The sequence below is a fragment of the Oryctolagus cuniculus genome, chromosome 15 (assembly GCF_051225735.1).
Source record: "Oryctolagus cuniculus isolate XC-2025 breed Fujian yellow rabbit chromosome 15, ASM5122573v1, whole genome shotgun sequence".
Lineage (NCBI taxonomy): Eukaryota > Metazoa > Chordata > Mammalia > Lagomorpha > Leporidae > Oryctolagus > Oryctolagus cuniculus.
This window is the reverse complement of record NC_142881.1, coordinates 81,083,719-81,105,931: the sequence shown is the minus strand read 5'-3', so window position 1 is coordinate 81,105,931 and position 22,213 is coordinate 81,083,719. Positions and strand designations below refer to the sequence as shown.

At 45.5% G+C, this 22,213-nt stretch overlaps 1 long non-coding RNA gene across 9 annotated transcripts in view; it reads right to left on the bottom strand.

Annotated features, from left to right (window-relative positions):
• LOC149122106 (uncharacterized) overlaps positions 1–22,213 on the bottom strand; it is a 159,225-nt gene that overhangs the window by 89,791 nt on the left and 47,221 nt on the right. For 8 of the 9 annotated variants that reach the window (XR_016221095.1, XR_016221093.1, XR_016221092.1 and 5 more), the window contains one exon: positions 13,622–13,723. The exons of the other annotated variant lie outside the window; for it this stretch is intronic. This is a non-coding gene — a long non-coding RNA (uncharacterized LOC149122106). The remainder of the gene's footprint in view (positions 1–13,621; positions 13,724–22,213) is intronic. 9 annotated transcript variants of the gene reach the window in all.

Sequence of the window (22,213 nt, the reverse complement as noted above, 5' to 3'; positions counted from 1 at the left end):
AAGGAACCCAAACTATTGATCTCCTTGGTGACAGCAGATGAGAGTGACTCAGGGACACAGGGATTAAACTCAGTGAGGAGGGCTGGGCAGGGTATGTTCCAAAGCTTTCAAATACTTCTTAGGGTCAAAAAATAAATAAAGTAAATGGGCCACAGGTATGCTGCCATCATGAAAGTACTTTTAAGTATCTCCTTAGCATGTGATAGAAAAATAAAATTCAAGCAATCTTGACTTTTAAGCAGAGCCTACAGCAGATCACACAAGCTTTCCTCCCAAGTTACAATTACAAGAACTTCAAAGAAACGGTGAGTACCAACAGCAACAGCACAATATTCCCATCCCTTCTTGTGAAAAAGTATCCTATCTAGGCATGCCAAGGGTCTTAGGCTACATAAAGGTATTTTCCTGAGAGGTTCCCAGTGACAGGAATTCAGGTTTATGTAAATTAATACAGATGGGGGGTGTACTAGTCAGGGCTCTCCAGAGAAGGTGTAGTCAGCACCTGGTATCCACAGGTTCTGCATCCGCAGATCCAACCAATCACGGATCAACAATATTCAGAGGAAAATCCTACATCTTTACTGAACCTGTACAAACTTACTTTCTTGTCCTGATAAGCTAAATAACACAGTATGACAACAATTTACATAGTATTTGCATTGCATTAGGTGTTCTAGATAATCTAGAGATGATATAGAGTACACAGAAGGCTCTGTGTAGGTGATATGCAAATATTAGGTAGTTATATATAAGGGACCTGGGCTCCATGGATTTTAGTATCTGCAGGGGTGTGGGGTGTCCTGGAACTAATGCCCCACAGGTCCTGAGGGATGACTGTGTGAAGACAGTCATCCAGTTACCCAGAGGCGAAGGGCTGCACCAAAGCCATGTTGCCTTGGAAGTATTTTGATAAGCAGGTAAGGAAGCCCATACCACAGGGAAAAAGTGAACACAGACAGTAAGCATGGTTTTTGATATAATAATGATATTAATTTTGAAATAAAAAGTATAATGCAAGGAAAAAATCAACAATCTAAATCATAAGTTCAATGAAAAAATAAAAGGGAAAAGAGAAGCTACCGAAATAAACTAAAATCCAAGAACTTCTCACATGCAATGAAAGGGAATTTAAAATTATTGCATTTTACCACCTGTGGATAATCAAGAATACTTATGTTCCACTCTGTCTTCAGCCATTTTCTGCTGTGTTTATCAAAGTACCAGAGGTTGTGTAGCTTATAAAAAAAAAAAAAAAAAAAAAGGAGTTTATTTGGCTCACAATTTTGGAGGCTGAAAATCCAAACAACATGGCATCATCTCTGGCAAGGGCCCTGGCTGCCTCTCCTCATGGTAGACAGCATCATGATGGGACAGTGTGTGTTTCAGAGAGAGTGAGCGAGAGAGAGAGACTGACTGACTACATGGGTGGGACCAGAAGCCACACACTGGAGAGGGCCAGGCTTGCTGTATTAGAGGAACCAAATGGAGTCCCATGAGAAGTGGATTAATCTCTTCCAAGGGAGATACCCCAATAATCTATTTCCTTGGACTAAGGTAGTAAATTACCCTAAGGTCCTACCACCTCTTAACACTGGGGACCAAGCTTCAAATCCATGAGCCCTTGGGAGATTCCAAACCATCTTTGATAACACACACACACACACACAAACACACTTCATGCAAAAAAACAGACTAAAAGAAAAAGTATAAAATGTGAAGTGGTCTATGGGATAAATAATTTATAGCATGAGTAGAAAGAATGACGTGCATATGAGGAGAAATATTGTGCTCCACAAAGGCAGGCATCTGGCCAAATATACAATGCAGAGCAAAAACAAGAACAGAGGACTGGCATTGTGGTAAAGCAACTAAAATCATTGCTTGTCATGCTGCCATCTCACATCAGAGCACAGGTTCAAGTCCCATCTGCTCCACTTCCAATCCACCTCCGTGCCAATACACCAGGGAAAGTTCTGGTAGATGGTCCAAGTATGGAGGCCCCTGTCACTCACATGAGACCCAGAATGGAGTTCCTGGCTCTTAATTTTGGCTTGGCATAGCCCTGGTTGTTATGACCATTTGAGAAGTGAATCAGCAAATAGAAGATGTGTATGTGTGTGTCCCAGTCACTTTGCCTTTCAAATAAATAACTAAATCTTAATAACAACAACAACAAAAACAAGAACAAAAGCAATAACTATGGGAGTCTGGCAGTAACTAAGTAATGGCTACAGCTATAAAACCCCTGTTGAGATTCTCACATTTGGAGGCAATTCCCTCAACCCTAGCCCCAAACACCCAGAGAATCTTGAGCATAGCATAGTAGCATAGTTTACACAAAGCTAGTCCCATTGATTATCCACCCAGTACTCACCATCCATCTCCAAAGAAAATCACATGTTGGTGAGTATATTAACTGGGATTCCAACACAGCCAATCTTTTTTTTTCTTTAATTTCTTTTATTTATTTTTTTGACAGGCAGAGTGGACAGTGAGAGAGAGAGACAGAGAGAAAGGTCTTCCTTTGCCGTTGGTTCACCCTCCAATGTCTGCCGCGGCCGGCGCATTGCGGCCGGCACACCGCGCTGATCCGATGGCAGGAGCCAGGCGCTTATCCTGGTCTCCCCATGGGGTGCAGGGCCCAAGGCCTTGGGCCATTCTCCACTGTACTCCCTGGCCACAGCAGATTGCCGGCCTGGAAGAGGGGCAACTGGGACAGAATCCGGAGCCCCGACCAGGACTAGAACCCGGTGTGCCAGCACTGCAAGGTGAAGAATTATCCTAGTGAGCCACGGCGCCGGCCCCAACCCAGCCAATCTTAAGATAAAGCCATACTTCTGACTTTCCTGTTGTAATGTACGAAGTAGGTGAAGAAAAGAATACAGAATACAGTGACTACAACGTTGTCAGGTAATTAAAATAATTTTTAAAATAGTAAAATTTATGGAATCTGAGCATAGCAGATCTCATTTGTTACAACATTATATAGTTCCACAACACAAAAATATAAAGGGAAAATGTTGTTAAGCATCCCCCTTAAAAATCCTAGGAAAACATGGGAAATAATACAGAATAATAACATAAACAAAAGTTGACACAAATGGAAAAATAGTAAAATTAGAACAGCTAAAGCCTGGTTCTCTGGAAATACTATTAAAAGAGACAAAGTCATGCTGAAACTAATCAAGACAAAAGTCATCAGTCAACAAAATTACAAAGAAGGGAGATAGAGCCAGTTATATATAGATATTATTTTACATTATAAGGGAATGCCCTGTATGCTTATAAAATTATGCTATGGAAAAACTCAAAGGAAACAATGATTTCCCCAAAGACTGTAACGTACAAAAATTGACAAAGTGGAAATCTCAGTAGGTTACACATGTTAGCAAAATGGAAAAAGGTCTGAAGGCATTGCTCAGAGAAAGGCCTGCCTGGTGTCCTCTATTTTGCACACTGAATTCTTATTTCACATCAGGCCCTCTTTCAACAGACAAGCAAGCATGGCACACCTCTTCCATGGAGGGAATGACTGGCTACCCACAGACTGAAAGGTTGCTGAGGGAATTTTTGCACAGATTTTTCTTTGGGCAATAAACATTCTACGAGCAAGCTATACGCACAACAGAGTTAAAGAGACAGCAGCAAATGGGCAGTTGAGGAATGAGGCACCCAAAGGAATCACTAACTTTTTTTTTTTTTTTGACAGACAGAGTGGACAGTGAGAGAGACAGACAGAGAGAAAGGTCTTCCTTTGCCATTGGTTCACCCTCCAGTGGCCACCGTGGCCGGCGCGCTGTGGCCAGCGCACCACGCTGATCTGATGGCAGGGGCCAGGCACTTATCCTGGTCTCCCATGGGGTGCAGGGCCCAAGCACTTGGGCCATCCTCCACTGCACTCCCTGGCCACAGCAGAGAGCTGGACTGGAAGAGGAGCAACCAGGACAGAATCTGGTGCCCCGACCGGGACTAGAACCCAGTGTGCCGGCGCCGCAAGGCAGAGGATTACCCTAGTGAGCCACGGCGCCGGCCGAGGAATCACTAACATCACTAAGGGATCACTCAGGATATTGCTGCAAGTGTTCTTGGCTCACAGCTGTGGTGGGCTCCAAAGACAATGGGGCTGGGACCATAACAGTCAGGGAGTTACAAAAGGAAGTGACAATGAAAAAAAAAAGAAGAGAAGAATGGCTGAGAACATGAAAGGGACAAAGTTCTGGTCCTCCTAGTTCCAGGGCATCTCTGTGTAACACTGGGGAGGACACCACAGCTCTAGTCCACTGATGCCTTTCCAGGTGCACTCACTCCCCCACCAGGCAAATGTGCAGTGCAGCTCCTCAGGATTTCTGGCTTACAGTCTGTGCTTCACATCATTAGCTACCTGCTCCTTAAATGGAATCCGTTAGCTACATATAACCAAGAGCCTTTGGTAGTTTGCACTAATTGTGTTGAGTTGCTTTGTTAAGGTACAGGAAAGAAACTATCAGTGTATGTGTAGAAAAGCCGTGATTTCCCTGTTTGCCCCAGACAGCCAGCACTCTTGGCATTGTCTGGTAGACTCATTTAGCTGTCCTGCTCTGATGAGAAGCCCACAGCTGGGCAACATCCAATCATATACTCACCTGCTGCTGAGAGATGAGCTGGGATTCTTGGTACATAAACTTCAAGTCAGGAACATAGCCATTTGTTCCTCTGGTGATGAAGCTATGCGGTAGGACACTGCTCAGATGGTCACAGCACTACCACACGTCGGGACTACCCAGATTCACAGAAAAGGAAAGGGACCTCTGTCCTCATCCCTCAGCTGTTCCACGGAGGAGACAACTGAAGACCTGCCTAGCACGGCCCTCTCCTCCTAGATGCCCAGTGATCACCCACCAGATCAGTGGTTCCCCAGCCTCTTTTGAGCCATGGATCACAAGGTATCACAGAATCACAAAGCCAACAGTGAAACGTGAAGAGGCAGATTGTGCAGGTTGAGGTACCCGGGCAGGCAACAACTCTCCTCACTGTATCATTGAGTAGACCTCACAACCTGTTTAAGGACTCCATTTGTCTGTCCAATTGTCTGGATAAGAAGAGAGGAGCATAGTTTAAGCTTTTCCAAACTTTATACAGAGGTCAAAAACTAGCAATACTATGCAGCCCACCAAAAATTTTGTTGGCCATTTTATTTCACTAGCATCATATCTGGAACACACACGGAATTTCAGAAAGCAATGTTACTAACTGGTTTCTGTTCACTGTGATGTAATCAGCCTAACCTTGTATTGCTCAATTGCACTGTGCTTGTTTAGATCAATGACTTGATGGGTCAGTCCCTGAAGAACAGTAGACTCTGGAGTTGTGAGACCAGCACCTTGTCCTCCTCAGAGTCTCCTGTGATTCAGATTATAGAATGGCCTCTCACAATCTGGAACCTATCTTCCTTGTGGACTAAGAATATACCTCCCCAAACTGCCTGAGTTTGCCACACAATTGCTGACTAGAATACCTCCTCTTGCCAAAGCTGTGATGAGTGCAGGGGATACTGAGACATCTTCAGGATTTGAAGAGTGATTTTCCATGGGAAGAGATAAGTGATAAAGTTACAATTCAAATACCTACTGGAAGCCAACCTCGGGCCTATTCTTAAACGGCAATCACTGGGCCTTCCCAAACCCTTCATTCTTAGTAGAGAACAACAAGTTACTGTTGCTTTGTTAACTCGATTTCCTATTTGAAAAGCAGAGACAGAGATCTCTCACCTGCTGCTTCACTCCCCAAACTCCTGCAACAGCTGAGCTGCTGAGCCAGGTCAAAGCTAGGAGCCTAGAAGTCCATTCAGGTCTCCCATGTGGGTAGCAGGGACTCAAGTACTTGAGCCATCACCTGCTGCCCTCTCAGATGTGCATTAACAGGTAGCTGCTATGGAGAGCAGAGCCTGGACTCAAACCTAGGCTGTCTGAGATGTGGGCATTCTAAAGAACAGTTTAACCACTACAGCGAACACCCATCCTGTTCACTATTGGTTTTTAGTAGGCTTGATATCCATTTGTCATTCTGTTTGAAAAGCTGTATAATTTTTTTTTGACAGGCAGAATGGACAGTGAGAGAGAGAGAGAGAGACAGAGAGAAAGGTCTTCCTTTTTTCTGTTGGTTCACCCCCCAATGGCCGCTGCGGCCAGTGCACCAAACTGATCCAAAGCCAGGAGCCAGGTGCTTCCTCCTGGTCTCCCAAGCCGGACTGGAAGAGGAGCAACTGGGACAGAATCTGGCGCCCCGACCAGGACTAGAACCCAGGGTGCCAGTGCTGCAGGCAGAGGATTAGCCTATTGAGCCATGGAACCGGCCAAAAAGCTGTATATTTTTAAAGATACACACCAAAGAAAATAGGTATAAAGTGACAGGATACCTGGCATTTACTTAAATATATCAGCCAGAAAACTCTTAACCAGGAGGGAGGACACAGTAAGCAGAGGTGCCCAAATCTTGTGATTGCTGGACTTCAGAAATGGGTATGCAGGAGTTCATTTACTTTTCACTTTTTAAATATACAAGTTTTCTTTCAATGACTGCCTGTGAATGCAACAAGGCTCGGGAAGTTTCATCTCTCCTTTAGAAGTGAAGGGAGGCTGGCTCTGTGGCTCACTTGGCTAATCCTCTACCTGGGTGCCAGCACTCCAGGTTCTAGTCCCAGTTGGGGCACCAGATTCTGTCCTGGTTGCTCCTCTTCCAGTCCAGCTCTCTGCTGTGGCCTGGGAGGGCAGTGGAGGATGGCCCAAGTGCTTGGGCCCTGCACTCGCATGGGACACCAGGAGGAAGCACCTGGCTCCTGGCTTCAGATTGGCACAGCGCGCCGGCCATAGCAGCCATTTGGGGGGGTGAACCAATGGAAAGCAAGACCTTTCTCTCTGTCTCTCTCTCTCACTAACTCTGCCTTTCAAAAAAAAAAAAAAGTGAAGGGATCAGAAATGCACGTAGGCAGTATACCCTTCTGAAATGCTTGTGCAAAGTTTAACAGGCTGAATGCATGTAAGTTTTCAAGACAGATTTCATCCCAGGCAATTAGCATGTGCTGAAGGACCCCATGCACAAACGTGAGGTTTCCATGGAGCATGTATGCCCAACACTGGGCTAGTGACACACGCCAGACAAGAGACACAAGGAAACCACTGCAGACACAGCTCCCTCTAGGCCCATCATCACCTACACTGGCATTTCAAAGGCTCTGCTGAATCCATGGGGCTCAAAATGAAAAACACCTTCTTGTGATCCAGTGTGGGAGACTAGGACGTGCTCCAGGGTGCAGCAAGGAGAGCACACTTCTGTGCACCCAAGAGCAGAGAGCTCTGCGTACCTCCCAAGCACCGTGCCCAGCGACCTTCCTGACATCCAGGGAAGAGGCTCACACTGTGCACTCTCACGGTGCTCTGCAGGCCCAGGCTGTGATATGCACATGGCCACCCTTCCTGTCACATGGTGAGCTCTCAGCAGGCACAGTCCTTATCATCACTTGTCCATCACTGATACCCACCACTGCCACCCTTTCCCCTCAACCTGACTCTGGCGAAGTTGTGGAGGATGAAGGAGTATTTCCTCAGTAACTAGCTGTGCCATCTCATGTCATCCTCATGACAGCCATAGCTTTCACTCTTCCAGTTTTACAGAGAAAGGCATGAGGCTCGTGGATATGAGATTGATTTTCAAACTTTGTAAAACTGGGAAGTGGCACATCTGGCATTCACACCCAATTCGGGTGACTCTGAAAGATCTCGTATACCTTTACCAATAGAGACTGTGAAATAAAACTGCAGCAACTTTATAGAGGGAAGTCTGGAAATGCAGAACAGGAACTTCACAGTGGAGAAATGTGCCATCACTCTCAGCCACTGTCACCACTGATAATAGAATGTATTGATATCACATGACACCCTCTAGTGTGATATGATGAGAAGAGCACGTCACTTCTGTGGTTTTCTCATCCAAACCCACACTTCACTCTAATCGTGAGGAAAATAAACCTAAATTAATTATATGCCACAAGCATCAGACCAGGACTCTTCAAAAGTTCCAAGCTCATAAAACCAAAAGATGGAGAAACTGTTACAGTTTAGACCAGACTAATGAAAGTAAATGGAAGCTAAATGCAAGGTGGCATCCTGGATTGGATGAGGGGACCAGGTAAAGAACACCAGTGGAAAACCTGGGGGAAACCTGAAACCTGAAGTTTAGTTAACAAGACCGTTCCAATGTTAATTTCCTAGTTTTAATACACAGAGCATGTTTACAAAAGATTTAACACTAAGGAAAACTAAGTGAAGGGAACTGGCCTGGTTTGCTATTGGTGCTATAACAAAGGACCACAACTTTCTGACCTAACAGCACAAGCACATTATCATTCTACAGGGCAGAAGCATCACTAGGCTAAAATCAAGATCTTCCCTCTGGAGGCTCTAAGGCAGAATCTGTTTCCCCCACCCATGTTTTTTAAAGACATATTAATTTATTTGAAAGGCAGAGATACATAAAGGCAGAGGCACAAAGACACACACACACACACACAGAGAGAGAGAGAGAGAGAGAGAGAGAGAGAGTCAGTCTCCCATTAGCTGGCTCACTCCCCAAATGGCCAAAACAGAAAAAACTGGGCTGATCCAAAGCCAGGAGCCAGACCTTCTTCCTGGTTTCCCACGTGGGTGCAGGAGCCCAAGGACTTGGGCCATCTTCCACTGCTTTCCCAGGCCACAGCAGAGAGCTGGATTGGAAGTGGAGCAGCCAGGACTCGAACCGGCACCCATATGGGATGCTGGCACTGCAGGCAGTGGCTTTCCTCACTACACCCCACAGCGCAAGCCCCTTCCTTTCCTTTTTAGAGAACTGGTGAAATGTGCATAACAAAAAATTTACCAGTGGCATTCAGCACGTGTACATTACTGTGCAATGATCACCACCCGCCATCTGTGTCCAGAACACTCTCCTGTTCCCAGAGTAAAACTCTCGGCCTATTCAGCAAGTTGTTTCCTTGCCTCTCCAGCTTCCAGCTTGGCTCATATCCCTGTCCCCTCTTCAAAGACAGCAGCACAGCATCTCCAAATCCCTCCTGCACTCCCCAGCCTCCCCTTTCCCTTATCAGGACCCCTGTGCTTACTGTGGGTCATCAAGTTCAACCAGAGTAGCATCCCCTTCTCTAGAACCGTAAGTCAATCACAGCTACAAAGTCCCTTTTGCCTTTTAAGGTGACACAGTGACAGGTTCTAGAGGTTAGGATATGGACATATGGATATGGACATATTAGATGAGGTCCTTCTTCTTTCACAGCTAAACGGGAATTCTGTTATCTTTGCAACTTTTCCAGAAATATGAAATTATTTCAAAGTAAAATATTAAAAAGATAAATATGTATGTGACAACTTTAAAAACAGATTGCATTAGAATCACAGATTTGTGGGATGAGTGTTGTGATAGAGGGTAGGCTGCTGCCTAGGACACACATCCTGCATCAGAGTGCCTGAGGTCAAGTCTTGCCTCTACCTCCAATCCATCTTCCTGCTCAAGAACACTCCGGAGGCAACAGATGATGATTCACATACTTGTGCCTGTAACATCCACATGGGAAACCCAGATGGAGCTCCTAGTTCACAGCCCCAGCCGGGCCCAGCCCTGGCTGTTGCAGGCAGTTTGGAGAGAAAATTAGCAGATGAAATAAATCAATCAACCAAACATTTCTCTCTCTCTCTCTCTCTCTCTCCAACTCTCTGTCATTCTGCCTTTCAAATAAATAAAAATAAACTTAAAAAATCCCACAGATTCATAGGCTAAGATTGAATGGGAAATTAAAGACATTCTTTTTACTGACCAAATTTTAGACATCCTTATGAATCATAATCTGTGGAAAATTGGGTGGGGTCATCGGAAAAATGATCCCTAGATATTTCTCTGGAAAGTGCTTTGCATTGTGGTTGAGACCAAGACCAAGGACTACTCCAACACCCAGTGGTAGGTGACTGGCCTGAGCCCAGTCATCCATGGGGAGCTCTGGCCCCCTGCTAGTAGTAGAAGATCTACAGTTTCTCAGAGCCTCCCAGCATCTCCTGATACATATTCCAACGCCTCCCTAAACAAACTGCATCTGACCTCTTCTGTCACCACCAAGGCAGCATAGATTAAAAGGGTTAGCAAGGGAGGTGGTGACTCTGCTGAAGACCCTCCTACAGAGCACAGACAAAACAAATCCCAAAGGCTCTGGTGCAGGGGTATCCCAGAAGGATGCCTGGAGATCAGGAACCCAGAATTCTGCCTTGCTGATCTTCACTTTATAACCCTCCCTAGTAATATGTTTAACGAAACCCCATGACCTTGTAGAATTGACCCTCTTCCAATTCATCCCATAAACAGCATGAGAAAGAGACAACTCAGGAGCAAAATTACATTTTGCCCATTACTTACATCATTTATTCATTTGTCAATAGTACAGAAAAATGATTTAGTAGTTATATTTCCATTTCCTGTAGACTCAAGAGCTACCATTTGAAGACCACCACTCCTGGAATACTTTGAAAAGGCACTTGGTGGCCTCTGGCAGCACAAGATGAATAAAATGCCAATGAAAGTGACTGATTCAGGAAATTCAATGTGCAACCTTTCTTGGCAAGGGGTGTTCTTTTTATAACTTGTACCTGGTCAGAAGTGAATTGAAAGTTTTCTGTGCCTGGATAAATGGCTCTGCAGTGAAGAATGAGTAAATAGCAAAAGGAAAAAACTAGAGGGGGCAGGGAGGGATACAGAGGCCCCTGCAGACTTTGTGAATCATTAAGAGAAAAAGAGATAAAGCAACTCTCTAAAATCATACTCTATGGGGGAAAACAGAATTAAACTATCTCTTTTATGTCATCAGTAGAATCAAAAAATACAATCTGATAAGAAAGAAATAGACTGATATCAAAGAAATTCCAAGCATCCATAAAGAGAAACATAAGTTTACCTTTTTCCCAAGAGATTCGTTAGTGTAATGAAACCAGAAGCAGCCTTGGAAATAAATTGTTTTCAATGGACCAAAAATTATTTTTGAATTGTCAAGAATATGGAAATGAGATAAAACTGGATTGAAACAGAAGTCAAAATAGTAAGAGTGATAATAAACTGCCCAAAACAACAGGGATAAACAAAATTTGTTCTAAGATAACCCAGGGGAAGCTCTAAGCTGAAGATTAAACAAACAAAAAAACACATAAGCCTGAGTAGGCCAGGGCATCTCGAAAGCAACTGATTTAAAACCTGGGTCTCACACAGCTACGGAGATAATAATTCTCTCCCAACACCCCACCAAAATGAACCACAGCTTCTAGAAGCAGAGGCCTTTGACCTCAGCCTAACACCAATGAAGTAAAGCACGTTCTAAAAATCAATGTGACAGTGGACATGTCCCAGACAAGTGTGCTGACCTTGGAAAGAGATGAACAGAACAGAGCAACTCAGAGCTCCCTAGTAGACAACTAGAAGGGCAATAGTGAAACAAAATGCATTGGAACAGCCACATGGAGGAAACTCTGTGTCCCAAGCAAAGCTCTTTATATCATTTTGGTGGTGATGGGGGTCCCCAATCTGCCAACCTGCTCCGTCCCCATATACCAACAGTGTAGCTGACCTATAATGCTTCTCCCATCTGCACCCAAGCCACCATGAGTGCCCCCTTGAGAAGCTCGTTGGAAACACAGACCCCTGCTTTACTCATAAATGTGCAATAATTTGGATGTCTGGTGATACAATTTATGGAGGTAAGGAAGATGAGGTGAATGTTAATTAGAGAGAGATGGTGGAGACTTGGGAAGATGGATGAAGGAAATCCGGAACTTCAAGATAGACCTGTTAGTGTGGGAATGAGAAATACCAAACATCAACTCTGATAACACACAATCACTTTAAACTCTTCTGTCAAGCTCAAGATTTCCGGGACTGCATTGAAAACAAATACAAATATATACTGCTTTTATCAGAAACAAACAAAACCAAATGACACTGAAACCTTGCCATTAAAAAGTTACTCAAGGGTATAGTGGCTGTTCACAGATAATAGCTTAGGAGTACCCATTTTAGTATCAAGATAGAATCCACAGCAAAATGCATTAAGTAGAGAAATGGTTTACTTTGCATAGCTAGAAAGTGTAGCCCATAATGAAGAACTAACAATCATGAACCACTGGAAATGAATCACACAGCATCGTAGCGTAAGGCAAAACCATTAGGAATGCAGGAGAACACTGGCAAGCAACTATTACAGTAGAAGGCTCTTAGTGCAATGAAATGTCAGAGACAGAGTAAGTAGGCCAGAAATAAATAAATAAGGAAGTAAATAAACAAACATGCACATAAATAAGGACATGGAGGCTTTAAACAACGTAATGAATAGATGCAAGCAATGTTTATGGTGCGCACTTTGGATGTGAATCTCAACCCAACTCCTTCTTCTTGCTCCTTTCCCATTTGCTCCCCTCCCTCTTCCTCTGCCACTTCCCTCCCCCCCCTTTTTTTTTTGGAAAGTGAGTTCACTGGAGCACATACATATCTATTCAAGTTACTTCCAATCCCTTTAGGATGACAGAGGATGTAAATAAGTAATCACATAAAGGAGGGAAAACGTTCTGAGGCCGTGGAAGAAGTAGCTATCACCCGAGGTGTGAGCTGCACACCCTAAGGTGCACGTTCACCCTTGATGGAGACAGATCCCCAAGCCCTGGGGCCTGGTTTCAGAACTTGTCCCTGCCCTGCTATTGCTGTTCTCAGGGCACAGGCTGCTTTGGCCACTGCTGGAGCAATGATTCCAGCATGAAGCTGGGGCATTCTCCTATTATGCAGACTGGTTTCAGTTTTTCTCAATCTAACATATCCCCAAAATAGACCTGGGAAGTGTACTGCCCAAGGTTTGAAGTTCGGTGCAAAGTTTGAGGGAACATTCCACAAGATGGCCCTCCATTCTGACCCCTACTGCAAGCTCGAGCGTTCCCTCAAACCACTCAGTTTTGATAATGAATCAGAAGGACTCACAGAAAGACTCACAGTTAGGGTTTAATGCAGGGAAAGGACAGACTGGCTCAGCCAATGGATGAAGCACCCAGGACACAGCTTCCTGCTGTCCATCCCCTGTGGAGCCAGGACACTGTCACTCTCCTGGCGATCGTGTGTGACGACGCAGAGTACTGTCAACCAGGGAAGCTCACTCGAGCTCTGGTGTTCAGGGATTTCACCGGGTCTCCACCCACAGGCATGACTGACTGTCTATGTGCTCGATCTAAGTCTTCAGTGCCTCTGGGGTCACCGGACACTATGTGATAGACAGCCGCCATTCACATCACTGTTCTTTCTAGCATGGCCAGTGCCCACTGAGACTGACTCACACGGCTAGCCCCATCCCCAAATTGTATTGTAGACTCTGCAGCAGGACCCAGTGCTCCTATGTGGACAGAGACCATCCTGTCACGGGTCACACTCCAAGGACACAGGCAAGACTTCCTTCTGGGTAAAGTTAAATCCTTGAGCACACAAAGGCACTGGACCTTCTGCTCGGGACATGTGTATGAGAGCTGAAAGAGGTCAGGGCCATGTGAGAACAAAGTGAATGTGAGCCACACTGGCTGGCACTCACCAGGCCCTTCTGTGTGTTCGCCATTGCTCATCTCCACACTGAGGTGCCAGTCCCCTGTGAAGCAGGTGCAGTGGTCAGAAGCCATGTGGTCAGGGTGTGGTGCTGAAAAAGGAAAGCAGATTGGAAGTGACTAATGACGTGAGCCAGCTTCACAACTCCCCTCTGGTAACTTCGGGCAGTTGCTACTAGGATGGAAATCCATACAGGCACGTTTTGTTCAGCACTGCACCTTCACTGAGAAGGCTGCCTAGCACAAAGTAAACACTCAGGAAGTCACCACTGGATAAATGAAACCTCTAAACTAGGGCTCATTCCCTAGCGTTGGAAGTGTGGAAAACGTATCTACCTTGTAGGAAGCTGTAAAGATTAATAAGCTAATGCAGCAAGGCCACGAGCATGGAGTAAGTGCTCAGGAAACAGCAATTACTGTTAGGACTGCTACCAAGCTCAACAGATAGCAGGATCAGACACTGGCAGAAGCCCATGTCCCAGCCCATGTTCTGCTGCTGTAACAGACCACCACAGACTGGGCAGTTTATCAACAACAGGCACTCATTTGGGTTCTGTAGGCTGGAATTCCCAGTGAAGGGCCATCTCTGGCGGGGTGTTACACAGGGTGGAGGGCCTGTGAGGAAAAGTCAGGCAAAGTCACTCTTTTGTCAAGAATGCACTCTTTCAAGGACTGAGCCACTCCTGTGATACTGGGATCAGCCCCTTCAGGAGGACAGAGCCCTTCTGACCCAGTCACGGCTTAAAGCCCCACCACCATCACAGAGTACTGTTACCACGGCAACCAAACTCTGACCAGAGCAAATCTTTTGTGCCCCTCAGGGCCTGCACCTGAGCTTTTAGCAGAGCTGGAGCACCAGTAGCCCAATAATGCAAGTGCAAAACCCCAGTGCAACACAGACTCCATCCCTCCACAGGCTGTGCTGTGAACAGTTCCTCTTTATTTTCTATCACCTTCATTTCCTCTGACATCTACTGCTCCTCCCATTTGATTCACTCTACTGTTCTCTGAATTTTTTAAGATGCATAAGTTATTTTCAGCTTCCCATTTTTTTAAAAAAAATGTTTTAAATTTATTTGAGAGGTAGAGTTAGAAAGGGAGAGACAGAGAAAAGATCTTCCATCTGCTGGTTCACTCCCCAAATGGCTGCAATGGCCGGAGCTGAGCTGATCTGAAGCCAGGAGCTTCTTCAGGGTCTTCCATGGGGGTGTAGGGGCTCATGCCCCTGGGCCATTTCCATTGCTTTCCCAGGCCATCAGCAGAGAGTTGGATTGAAAGAGGAGCAGCCAGGACAAAAACGCACCCATATGGGATGCCAGCACCACAGGTGGAGGCTAAGCCTACTACGCCACAGCACCAGGTCCCTCAGCTTACTTTTATACAAAATGTAGGTTCTTGAGGCTAGAGAATGTCCTCAACATGTAGCCTTAGCAGTGTTACAGGTCTGCCATCACGTGATATGACTGTCATTACGTTCTGGCTTATAACTGTATATATTTTACCTTCCCTTTTACTCTGTAATTGACTTTTGCTTAGGATTTGAACAAAACATCCACATTCCTCAACAAGAATGCATTGGAAAGTATTGGCTTTCCAGGCCAAAAATGTCAGCCTTATGAAATCTAAAGCCTCAAAATTCAGTTTTAAAAAATGAACTGTGCCAGAGTCACTGTGCACCTGCTCCCCATGTAGGACCTCTGTCCTTAATGAGTTGTACTGAGAATTAATGGTAAAACTAGTCTTCAAACAGTACTTTATACTTTGTGTGTCTGTGTGAGTGCAAGCTGTTGAAATCTTTACTTAGAGTTGGTCTTCTGTATATAAAGATAATTAAAAATGAATCTTAGTGAAAAATGGGATGGGACAGGGAGTAGGAGGTGGTACGCGAGTGGAAGTATGGGGGCGGGTATTGGGGGGAGAACCGCTATAATCCAAAAAGCTGTATCTATGAAATTTATACTTATTAAATAAAAACTTTATTTAAAAAATGAGCTGTGCAACATTTGAAAGTACAGGCTCTGGGTCTGTGTCCTGGAATGCCAGGGGTAAGGCTGGCCATTCAAGGTGGCAGCCTCTTCCATGGCCCTTTCCTCAGCCACACAGAAACCAGGCTCAGAGCCTCTGTCCAGAGCTTCCCTGCACTGGATGTGACCCAAACTCTGGTGCTGAAGGGACCTCTCCAACTCATTATGGTGCATCTGTTAGTATTTGCAGAGAACACAACTGGTCACTAGCTATGACAGTCCACTCTCACTACAACTAAAGAGCATCCTACGGCGCTGCAGCTCAATAGGCTAATCCTCCGCCTTCCAGCGCCGGCACACTGGGTTCTAGTCCCGGTCGGGGCACCAGATTCTGTCCTGGTTGCCCCTCTTCCAGGCCAGCTCTCTGCTGTGGCCAGGGAGTGCAGTGGAGGATGGCCCAAGTGCTTGGGCCCTGCACCCCATGGGAGACCAGGAGAAGCACCTGGCTCCTGCCTTCGGATCAGCACGGTGTGCCGGCTGCAGCGCACCACCCGCGGCGGCCATTGGAGGGTGAACCAACAGCAAAGGAAGACCTTTCTCTCTGTCTCTCTCTCTCACTGTCCACTCTGCCTGTAAAAAAAAAAAAATCCTAAACTTACATCCTACTCTATCTTTTCACTTTTAAAATACTAGAATGCGGGCTGGGTGCTGTGGCTCACTTGGTTAATCCTCCACCTGTGGCACCAGCATCCCATATGGGCACTGGGTTCTAGTCCTGGTTGCTCTTCTTCCAGTCCAGCTCTCTGCTGTGGCCTGGGAGGGCAGTGGAGGATGGCCCAAGTGCTTGGCCACCTTCACCTGCATGGGAGACCAGGAAGAAGCTCCTGGCTCCTCATAGCACTGGCTGTAGTGGCCATTTGGGGAGTGAACCAATGGATGGAAGACCTTCCTATCTCTCTTACTGTCTATAACTCTACCTGTCAAATAAATAAATAACTAAATCTTAAAAAAAAATACAAGAATGTCACACATGGGTACTTCAAAAGTTCATGGAAATGGAAGCAGAAGATCTATTCACTGGAACACAGAAATGTTTTGAAAACCATGCAGATGAGTATTTCGTTTCTAGGCTTAATGTGAAACAAGTGATTCCTTTCTGCATGCCTCAGCCTTGGGCCACACCCACCCCTGAGCACTGACAATTAGATGAATGAGCTTGGGTAAGTCATTTAAGCCCTCAAGATCTCAGTCAGTCTGCCTATAAAATGGGTACGACACCAAACCCCAGAGTTGCTGTGCTGATAAAATCGGAGAATCCTTGGAGATGCTCAGCACAGCTGCTGACCCAGCCTAAGCAAGACATTCAGCTGTCATTGTTCTTGTTACTGTAGAGGCCATGATTAGGCTCAGTGAGGTACCTAGATCCTCTTTAGTGCACTCTCAGCTACCGAGCATTTGTAACAGTCCCGAGACACAAGCAGAATGCAATAGAAAATGGAAAGCCTTAAGTGAGCCTGGAGGGAAAGGAAAGGACAGCTCTCTCATGAGCTCAGTGAGCGTGCATGCATGTGTGCTCTCTCCTTATATATGTGTGTCAATGGTGTATTTAAAAAACGTAAAAATATAACTTTAATTACAACATAATTAATGAATAATTTATATAAAAGGTCTCTAACATGAGTATATATACACTTCTAAGTATGTTAGCAGAGCGCTAATGAGATATAAATGCCATATAAATAAATACAGCACTTATTTGCCTTTTTCTAGCACAGCCTCCCTAAGTTCTAGTGTCCTGGAAATTAAGGTTGCCAAAATTGCTACTTTGGCATCTTATTTACAAGCTTTAGATCCACGTAATTATCTGAGGATGGAACGAGGGGTAACTTATGTTTTCTTTAAACTGATGTTTCATGTAAACTTCTGTGAGGCTGAGAACTCACATGGATGGGGTCTGTTCACCCCACCTGGTGTCCCATCTGAAGCCATGCTCTGTCTCTGATCATCAGGTCCCAGATGTCTGTGGGTAACAGGCCTGTTCCTGCAAGCAGGAACTCCCACATTCAGCTCCCACGCAACTTTTCCTTTTAAGTTTAGAGACAGAGGTGGAGAGAATTCCCACCTCTGATTCACTCCCTAAATTCCCACAATGGCTGGGGCTGGGGCTGGGGCAGGCCATGCCAGGAGCAGGACTCAATCCACATTTCCTATGTGGTTGATAGAAACCTGATTCCTTGAGCCATCAGCACAGCCTCCCAAGGTCTACATTGGTGGGAAGCTGGAATCCGGAGTTGGGCCCAGGAATTGAACTCAGAAACTCTGAAGTGGGATACAGGCATCTTAAGTGTAAAGCTAAATGCCCACTCCCTTCCAGGTATATTTTGATCTCAAATGCACTTGAAAAATATCGCAGTTATCTTCCAACATAACAATCAGATTTCTTATCATTAGTAAGCCTTGCTATTGTGGTTACAGTGGTGAGGATCATTTAATGGAACACAAAATTTAGGAAAATGGGGCTGGGTTTGTCTATTTGTATGACTTTCAGGAAACTAACTTGGTTACACACACACCCATACATACTCCATGCATTATACTGAGAACATTAGGTAACAGTGTACAAAATTGCAGCTATGTAGGATCAGTAAGTTTAGAGACCTAACCTATAGCATGATGAAAGGGGGAGAGGGAGAGGGGGAGGGGAAGAAAACACATAAAAGAGTATTGGGTATACTTACCTACTTTAACATAGTAATTGTGCTTTTAGCACTGCATCCTCAGGAAATATTTTAAATTCAGAGAAAGAGTTATTTTCAGAGATATTTAGTGTACTCTCATTTATAAAAATAAGCACTGAAAAAAATCTGAACATTCAACAACTGCTAAGTAATTTATACTATTCCCATCTGTTAGAATATTATGTAGCCATTAAAGTGGTTTATAAAGAATCAGTAATAACACATACAGTGAAATAAAATGTGAGTAAAAAAATCATAATTAGGTAAAAGTAACCAGGCAGAGTGAAAGACAGAAAGAAAATGGGCTTAAATGTGTGTTATTGCTCATCTTTGGATGGTGAGGCTATGAATAACACTTTGGTTCTTCCCTTTCTGTTTACATTCCAAATTTTATAAAATAAAGAATTCTCTGAAACAGTAGCCTGTGCTTTAAAAAGGAAAGAGACAAAAGCCCAGGCAGTCAATGGGAAAAGAGTATGTACTTTCTCCTCTCTGTCTTGACCCTTCAAAGGTCCCCACCAAAACTTCCCCTGGGAAGGTGAGTGTGTGTTGCTGCCCATGAGGCCCAGTGCTCCACATCTAGCTCACTACAGTCTTGCATTTAGACAGTTGGGAAAGGGTTCTACTCTTTTCTAGCCCCAGCTCTCCAAACACTCAAGGAACCCTGGACTAAACAGAGTAAAAGCAATGATTCTGGCCCAATTCCACTCCATTCCTTCAGTCACCACTGTACAACCCTGATGCAAAACAGGATAAAATTTCTCACTCATCAGTCTTTTTCACACGAGAACTCAAACAGTCTCACAAATGGCCTAGGATTCCAAAGCAGTAAACCTGTCCAGTCCAATGGAGCATACTGTTGAAAATACCAACTGTGATTTGAGGAGGCTGACGACAAACTCTTGGGAACACTCAAGGAACAGCACAACTCACTATCACAATTGACCCAATGGCTGTCCTAAAAGCTAACTTCAAGTTCCCTTCCTACACACCTGATACTTGTAACACATTTGCCTCTGCTCCCCAAGCCAAAGGCATCCCTTGGACAGCTAACATTTCTGCAAACTGATGTCTATTTGTAGCAATTTGGTTTATTATCAGTGGTTCAGGGACAATTTAGAGCAGACTTTGGCAGCCTCTTACGATAACAATCTGCCCCCGTTGTGTTCCTTATGGAAGACACCTGCTTTGCCAGGAAGATATATTAGCTGTGGATGACTGAGTAAGAACATGATTAAGATGTCAAAGTTTCTACTGGATCCTGCTGGGCCTGCACATACTAAATCGCAGGGCTGTCTGTTTCCTGTGTGGGCCACAGTGCCTGTCCAAAGGGGCTTAGTTCCTTCATACATTTAGTGTTGGAAAATGTCAATAATGTCACAGGTCACTAGGGAAAAAAAAAAAAAAAAACAGGCTCTGAGGTGATGACTTCATCCTTGATCCTCTCCAGAAGAGTTTTTTTTTCCTTTTTTTTTTTTTAAGATTTATTTATTTATTTGAAAGGCATAGTTACAGGGAGGCAGAGGCAGAGAGAGACAGAGAGAGAGGTCTTTCATCCACAGGTTCACTCCCCAAATGGCCACAACGGCCCAAGCTGCATTGATCCAAAGCCAGGAGCTTCTTCTGGGTCTCCCATGTGGGTACAGGGGCCCAAGGACTTGGGTCATCGTCTGCTGATTTCCCAGGCCACAGAAGAGAGCTGGATCAGAAGTGGAGCAGCCGGGACTTGAACCAGCATCCATATGGGATGCCGGCACTGCAAGCGGCGGCTTTACTTGCTACACCACAGCGCAGGCCCCATCCAGAATTCTAACCCAACACAGCCTGGAGTCAGGCCGTAGCTAAAACAGCTCCCAGAAGACTCAACACAGCTAGAACTGATGAGGGCTTCCTAAGGGCCCACACTTGTTTCAATTTGGGTTCATCTGGGACAGAGGCTTTTGTCTATTGATAGCCAAGATGATAAACATAGTACAACTCACATAAAAAAATAAAGTTAAAATAAAAAGAATTTTAAAAATGATAAAAAGAAATGTGTCACATACTTGCATCTCCTCATTAGAGGCTGGCTTCTCTGGAGGTAGAGGAGGGTGTATGTGAGATTTTCTGAGGCAGCAGGTTTTTTCTCTCTATTCACTATGCTAGCCTTGCCCATCAAGGAATATTCCAATTATAAACACAGAGAGGGGCCAGCACTGTGGTATAGTGGATAAAGCTGCCCCTTGCAGTGCCGGCATCCCATATGGATGCTGGTGCAAGTCCCAGCTGCTCCACTTCTGATCCAGCTCTCTGCTATGCCCTGGGAAAGCAGTAGAAGATAGCCCAAGTCCTTGGGCCCATGTACCCACGTGGGAGACCTAGAAGAGGCTCCTGGCTCCTGGCTTTGGATCAGTGCAGCTCCAGCCATTACGGCCAACTGGGGAGTGAACCAGCAAATGGAAGGCCTCTCTTTCTCTCTCTCTCTCTCTTTCTCTGCCTCTCTTTCTCTCTGTGTGTAACTCTGACTTTCAAAGAAATAAATCAGTCTTAAAAAAAAAAAAAACACAGAGAGAACTTCAGATGGAAAAAAAAATGGTGGGAGAAAGAAGGGAAGGGAATGATTCTTGATCTTGGTCTCGTCCTCATTCTCATCACTGCCCAAACTACCCAGGGACTGTGGCTGCTCAGCCCCAAGGCCTATCACCCCCCTTTTATACAGATCTGGTTTGGTGCAAAGGGCACAAGGATTTTGTTCATATACAGACCACAAATTTGGCTCTGAAGCTTATGAGCTGCAGGACCTTCATCTCTATGACCATCGGATGCAATCCTACACCTTGAAGCATGCACTAATCAAATTATACCCTCCAGGCCAGACCACAGCTCACTAGGCTAATCCTCCGCCTGCGGCGCTGGCACTCTGGGTTCTAGTCCCTGTTGGGGCACCGGATTCTGTCCCTGTTGCTCCTCTTCCAGTCCAGCTCTCTGCTGTGGCCCAGGAAGGCAGTGGAGGATGGCCCAAGTGCTTGGGCCCTGCACCCAGCTCTCTGCTGTGGCCCAGGAAGGCAGTGGAGGATGGCCCAAGTGCTTGGGCCCTGCACCCGCATGGGAGACCAGGAGGAAGCACCTGGCTCCTGGCTTCGGATCAGTGCAGCATGCCAGCTGTAGCGGCCATTTGGAGGATGAACCAATGGAAGGAAGACATTTCTCTCTCTCTCTCTCACTAACTCTGCCTGTCAAAAAATAAATAAATAAAATTATAATCTCCAAAAAACATCTGGTAATGTCTCAATAGATATGAGCTGCCTCTTTCTTCACTTACAAGGTCATTCAGGTCTCAGCTCAACTGCCATCTCCTCAAAAGAGCCTCCTGTGTCCCCAGCCACCACCCTCCTCACTCAGGAGCACATCGCTGCCTTACTCATCTATCTGACCACTCGTCTGTTTTCTGCCTTGCCAGCCACAAAGAGCTCTACAAGGACAGGACACTTGACCTTGTTGGCCACTGTGCACAGGGACTGGAGCTGTTGCTTAGAAACGGTGGAGCTCATACACTTTTCTTGGATGGATGAGGCCTAAGCACGGGCTCTAGCTGAGAAGACCTCACAGTGTGTAGAGAAGTGTGGATGAGGGCCTCAGGAAGGCCTCACGAGCATGCTGTGGCCGGCCAGCTCAGCAGGCGGCCCACCGCTCAGGGAACAGCTCCTAAGCACAGAACTCACTTTGGTGCTGGTGTGCCGCTGCCATGCCTCAGGCTTCTGGGACACAGCTGAGCGAGCCGAAAAGCCGCCGCCCAGTGGGTTCATGCAGAGCACACTCCCACTCCGCACCCCTCACAGGACAGCCAAGGGCTCCCTGGATAAATCCAGAGTGACAGCAAAGAGCAGGAGGAATCCTTCTT